This window comes from Limulus polyphemus, unplaced genomic scaffold (assembly GCF_000517525.1).
Source record: "Limulus polyphemus unplaced genomic scaffold, Limulus_polyphemus-2.1.2 Scaffold5588, whole genome shotgun sequence".
In the NCBI taxonomy this organism is placed as follows: Eukaryota; Metazoa; Arthropoda; class Merostomata; order Xiphosura; family Limulidae; genus Limulus; species Limulus polyphemus.
Genome location: NW_013671198.1, coordinates 17,698 through 24,073, shown reverse-complemented (window position 1 = coordinate 24,073; position 6,376 = coordinate 17,698). Strand labels below are relative to the sequence as shown.

Below are 6,376 nucleotides of genomic sequence, written 5' to 3'. Positions count from 1 at the left end.
TAGACAGCCCATTGTGTAGCTTTGTGCTTAATTACAAGCAAACAAACAAACAACCTTAATGTGTAACCTGTAATCATTCTTAATGTGTAATTTGGAAACATTCTTAATGTCTACCCTGTATAACTAAAAGTAACCCAGAATGTGCTTGCATCTTGCGATGACCAGAGTCGCGTCATAACTGGAATAGTATAAAACATCCTCTTTTAAAATAACTTCACTCACAAGTAAACATAATGTAATACAAAGTTGAATATTTTTGTACTGAGAGTAAAGAGCAAAGAAAAACATTACACGTTTGCTAGAAACACTAGTATATATCAGTTGAACTGTTTTCAATGGTAAAAAGTCAAAATAGATGGCAGCACATGCATGCAATAAACGCATTGAAATCATGCTAGCAACATTAAGTTTCATATTTCTTCAAACGTCACGATTATTATAAGTCCTCAACGAAACTAAATTTTTGATGCGTTTATACGTACGGAAAATGTATGAAACATTCTTTAAATATTACACAAAGTAAGATTTAAACATTGATAACTAGGTAAGAAATAATATGCATGAAAAAATGAAGTCTAGAAGTTTGAATAAAGGTGGGAGCCATTTTTTAACTGTGTGTGTATATTTGTTTATATAAATTATTCGGTAAGTTATTATTTACATACTTTATATTCGTATCCGGAAGTATTGTTAACAAACTCTCAAGCAAACAATCCATGTCCAGAATAAAATCAAATACTGTCTGGTTTCAGAACTCTGGGAAATACAATACACACAGGGTGCCCGGAAATTAAGTTAACACAATTGTTTAGTTGTATTTTAAAGAAAGGAGCCTTGAAACTATGCTACAATGACTACTAGACTAATGAGGGTACATTGTAGCACGTATGAAACATCATGACAACGTAACACAGTCTAACAAGAATTTCAAAACATTCACAAATAAATGTTTAGGACAACCCGTGCATTGACTCAACGTATAACGTGTATATGTTTTTTATGTACATGCATTGAAAACAACCAGACAGTTTTGAAAATAAAAATGCGACACAACAAACATACAATCCATCTTGTACCCAGATAGCAGTTCCAAAATGCAGCAAATATTAACATGCCGCTGCAATTAGTTTTTTTTTGGGGGGAAGGATAGAACCACGGATTTTAGCATTGTAAATCCGTAGAGTTACTGCTGTCCCACTTGGGAACCGGTTACAATTACAGAAGAAAATTATGCCACTACGTCGGTGACTTTTGTCCACTTGGAATCCCAATGTTCAAATGCTGTTTTTCATAAAATAAAAAAAATTAAATTTTATTATTAATGACAATTTATGCGCACGTGGGCTAATCAGCCATGTGAGGCAATAGCACCACAAAACCCGGCTCTTCAATCCGCCGCCACATGTTAACTGGACCATGCATCCCTGGTCCACATAAACATTACAGAATCAAAATAAAGCACTGCCAGTGAACTAAGTACAGTACTTGCCACTGAACTAAGTAAAGCACTCCCAGTGAACTAAGTACAGTACTTGCCAGTGAACTAAGTAAAGCACTCCCAGTGAACTAAGTAAAGCACTTGCAGTGAAATAAGTAAAGCACTTCCAATGAACTAAGTAAAGCCCCCTAGTGAACTAAGTAAAGCACTCCCAGTGAACTAAGTAAAGCACTCCCAGTGAACTAAGTAAAGCACTCCCAGAGAATTAAGTAAAGCACTTCCAGTGAAATAAGTAAAGCACTTCCAGTGAAATAAGTAAAGCACTTGCGGTGAAATAAGTAAAGCACTTCCAATGAAATAAGTAAAGCACTTCCAGTGAACTAAGTAAAGCACTCCCAGTGAAATAACTAAAGCACTTCCAGTGAAGTAAGTAAAGCACTCCCAGTGAACTAAGTAAAGCACTCCCAGTGAACTAAGTAAAGCACTGCCAGTGAACTAAGTAAAGCCCCCCTAGTGAACTAAGTAAAGCCCGCCAGTGAACTAAGTAAAGCCCCCCTAGTGAACTAAGTAAAGCACTCCCAGTGAACTAAGTAAAGCACTCCCAGTGAACTAAGTAAAGCACAGCCAGTGAACTAAGTAAAGCCCCCCTAGTGAACTAAGTAAAGCACTCTTAGTGAACTAAGTAAAGCACAGCCAGTGAACTAAGTAAAGCCCTCTTAGTGAACTACGTAAAACATTGCCAGTGAACTAAGTAAAGCACTCCCAGTGAACTAAGTAAAGCACTCCCAGTGAACTCCCTTAAGGTGTAATGCACTGCAAACAATATTACAACGTATGATGACTTCTATATGGAGTAATGCACTACAGGCAACATTACAACGCATGATGCCAATACGCCATATTGACTGCTTTGGGTCAAGAACTGTTGTGTTTTGATGGTTCAGCTGAGTAAAGTTTATTTGTTTCAGAATGTTAGCGCAAAACTACACAAAGATTATCTGCGCATAGGTGTCCCTAATTTTGCGCTATTGTCGATTAACGAATATTATGAATTGATTGTCGCTCTTATATTGTGCGCACGGCCCCAAAATGCGTCTGTTTTTGTTTTTTGTGGCAACGAAACACGAGCCATAAAACCGCGGTTTCAGTCTCAGGTAAAGAACAGGTCTATACTAGGATTCATAATCTAGCTGACTGGGTGACATCTACCGTCAATGTACCTTTCGTTCGCTTGAGAGGTCGTTCATAGTGAACGTTTATAAGCCTTACCATTGAGCCACTAGGGGTCTATTTGTGCATGATTCAATATATATATTATTATAGTTCCAGCTGTAAGCAACGAGAGGAATAGCTAAAGAAAGAACAGTAGTGTACATTTTGTTTTCTTTTTTCAGCGACTTTGGTTGTATCGCAGATATATTCCTTCTTCCAAAAGTAACGTTTTTGAAATGGCGAAGAGAATGACGCTGCATCGCCGTAGCGCCATCTTTGGGCAATAGTAGCAAAGGCTGACAATATATTTAAACCATAACTCAAGCTATCGTTATACCTATACGTGTTAGATAAAACCTACACAAACATCCTTGAAATGAAATGATATATCCACGTCGTTACGATTTTGTTTGTTTATATAGAAACATAAGTTTTGATATAAATAGAAGGCAATCAGAAAGGACAAAAGCTTACCAAAATCCAAAGGGAAAAATCTGGCTGTACACATCTAGTAACAAATCCATTTTAAAAGATTCACTTTCGCAATGAAGTCGGTTAACTGGAATATATGAAAAAAATAAAATAAACGTTACGAATAAGTTAAAATATTTCATATTTACAGACAGAAGTTATTCACTCCTCTGCCATACAGCGTTATAATAAACAACTAATTTCTGGTGTTCAGTCTCGTTTGTTACTCTCTACAAGCTACAGAAAACGATTAAAAGATGAAATTAATAGCCACGGGTGGCTGCAGAAGTCTGTCCTGTAAAATGTAACAATTATGTGTATCTATAAGTAGCCCGTGTGGGTGTGCAGCAGTCTACTTCTCTGTATTTTATTTCTGTTATTAAGCACAAAGCTACAAAATGGGCAATCTGTGCTCTGCCCACAGCGGGTACCGATACCTGATTTTTTTTTTACATATATCGTTGAAGCACTGGGGCTGTATTTTCTGAATGGCAACACAAGAAAACATTACAATGACGAACGTAAAAGTTCACTGCCAGATATAAAAAGCTAAGCTTTCGTATCTGTTATACGAAAAATATCTAAGATAGGAATTCCCATTGGATACGTATTTGTAAAACGAGATTTTCAGAGAGCAGCGACATGATTGATCAACTATTTTCACCTTGCGGATGGTACATAAACGATATGTAGTTGCATTTTTTTTAAAGAACGAATACAATCATTCCTAAATTCACCACTCTAGTCATCAGTATAATTATCAGATTAATTATGTTGCACATTAATTAGCTGCAACCAGCACAACAGTAAAGCCTCGTGCGCACGTACCTCCTCAATCGTTTTCTAACATGATGGGGAGTCCTTGTTATCTGTTGCAACTTGAGTTTGATTTGGTTTGAATTTCGCTCAAAGCTAAACGACGGCTATCTGCGCTAGCCATCCCTAATTTAACGGTGTAAAACTAGAGGGAAAGCAGCTAGTCATCACCACCCACCGCCAACTCTTGGGCTACTATTTTACCAATGAATATAACATTATAATGTCCCCTCGGCTGAAAAGGACGGGGATTTGAACCCGCGACCTTCAGATTGCGAGTTCTAACCATCTGACTAAAAACTTGAGACAGTGCTCAGTTACCTTTTAATTATCCATCTTTTAAAAATGCCAGTTCATCTTTTAGCCTAACAGTTCCTACCCGCTAAGCGTATCTGTTTTGTCTGTCCGTTTTCTATCCGTTTCTTTATATTTCAATTACTTTATAAAACTATTTATATAAGTAATTACTTAACACTTTACCTGTACATCTTTATATTTCGATGACTTTATAAAATTATTTATTTTATATATTTTTGTTTATATCTGTTTAACTATCTTTATTTTTTAATTCATTATTCTGTGTGAAGAAATGAAAACTGAGACTAGGCAAGGTTCGAACCCGCGATCATGTTCACAGAGCGGGTTTCTATAATCAGCCACATATTTACTGTCTTAACTAGACGTAATTATTATTTTGCGGGACAGGTTTAACGTATGCTTTCATTTATATTCGTCATACTAACTTTGCCTTTAAATACTATTTAATATACGGAATTCTTAATAAAATTATAAACGGAACATTCAGAACAAAGATACTTAAGCTTCTGTAAAATCTTTAGAGACAGTTAAACACGTTAAAAAATAGTCTAACTATAAAGATCGGAACTAAAACGAAAGTAACATTAATGACGATAACCTGTATAACAAACAAACTAAATATCCTTAATTTTATAAATCCATAAATCTGAAATCGTTAGATTCCAATTTGTCATCAGCTGTGTAACTTAACTACTTTTTCGGCTGTCATCCCAATAATACCCCATGAGGCTCGGCAAAATTTAAAAACAAAACAAAAAACTTGTATTAACCATAAATACACAGAAAACCAAAACCTAAAATATTATTCATAGATATAAATATAATTCCTCTAAGACAAGCGACCATGAGAAACAACATACTAAAATATTATTCATAGATATAAATATAATTCCTCTAAGACAAGCGACCATGAGAAACAACATATTACAACATTAAACATTTTCAACGTTCCACGAGGATATAATCTGTATACAATTTAACCCTAGAGGGCCCAATCCCACTATTCGTCGGTAAAAGAGTTGCCCAAGGGTTGGCGGTGGGTGGTGGTGATGACGAGCTGTCGTCACTCTAATCTTTCACTGCTAAATTAGGGACGCTAACGTAGATAGTCCTCGTGAGCTTTGCGCGAAATTCCGATACAAACAAAGCCACTGGAAGGTTCACATACCAAAATAATAGGAAATATGTAGTTGTCAATAACAGCATTTAATTACAGTTATGACTAATATACTAACATGGTTGAAAATATGTAAAGAATTCAACGTGATTTTTTTCCCTCTTCAGCTTTTCGGTGTACAAAACATACACTTTGGCATGCACTGTGCAGGGTAACCTTGAAATGTAAACAGAAAATAGCAGCGCGCTAAAATGCAAACACACTGGCTCGAATCCAATTACTTGGCAAGACGAAAACAATACCGTCCTCATCATAATAGTTCGGATAGACAATGACAATTCTAATAATAACGTACTTCCGGTTCTTTTCGGAATTATATGAGCACATCTGTAAAGCAATTTCTTATTTGTCGTCGTCTTATAAAAATAATAATTGGCATACATTTACATCAACGAACACTTCCTGCACACGGTTACATTAACGAATACTTCCTGCACATGGTTACATTAACGATCACTTCCTGCACATGGTTACATTAACGAATACTTCCTGCACATGGTTACATCAACGAACACTTCCTGCACATAGAACTAGAACAGTAGAAAGCAAACGTCTTCCTGGTAAACCAAACAGATACATGCATATAATAGAACTAGAACAGTAGAAAGCAAGTGTCTTCCTGGTAAACCAAACAGATACGTGCATATAATAGAACTAGAAAAGTAGAAAGCAAACGTCTTCCTGGTAAACCAAACAGATACGTGCATATAATAGAACTAGAACAGTAGAAAGCAAACGTCTTCCTGGTAAACCAAACAGATACGTGCATATAATAGAACTAGAACAGTAGAAAGCAAACGTCTTCCTGGTAAACCAAACAGATACGTGCATATAATTGAACTAGAACAGTAGAAAGCAAACGTCTTCCTGGTAAACCGGATACGTGCATATAATAGAACTAGAACAGTAGAAAGCAAACGTCTTCCTGGTAAACCAAACAAATA

The 6,376-nt window shown here is 36.1% G+C and overlaps 1 long non-coding RNA gene across 1 annotated transcript in view; it reads right to left on the bottom strand.

The window, feature by feature from the left end:
* The window catches only part of LOC111089215, a 45,940-nt gene that overhangs the window by 24,463 nt on the left and 15,101 nt on the right, over positions 1-6,376 (bottom strand). Inside the window, exon 2 of the long non-coding RNA XR_002613521.1 lies at positions 3,125-3,209. This is a non-coding gene — a long non-coding RNA (uncharacterized LOC111089215). The remainder of the gene's footprint in view (positions 1-3,124; positions 3,210-6,376) is intronic.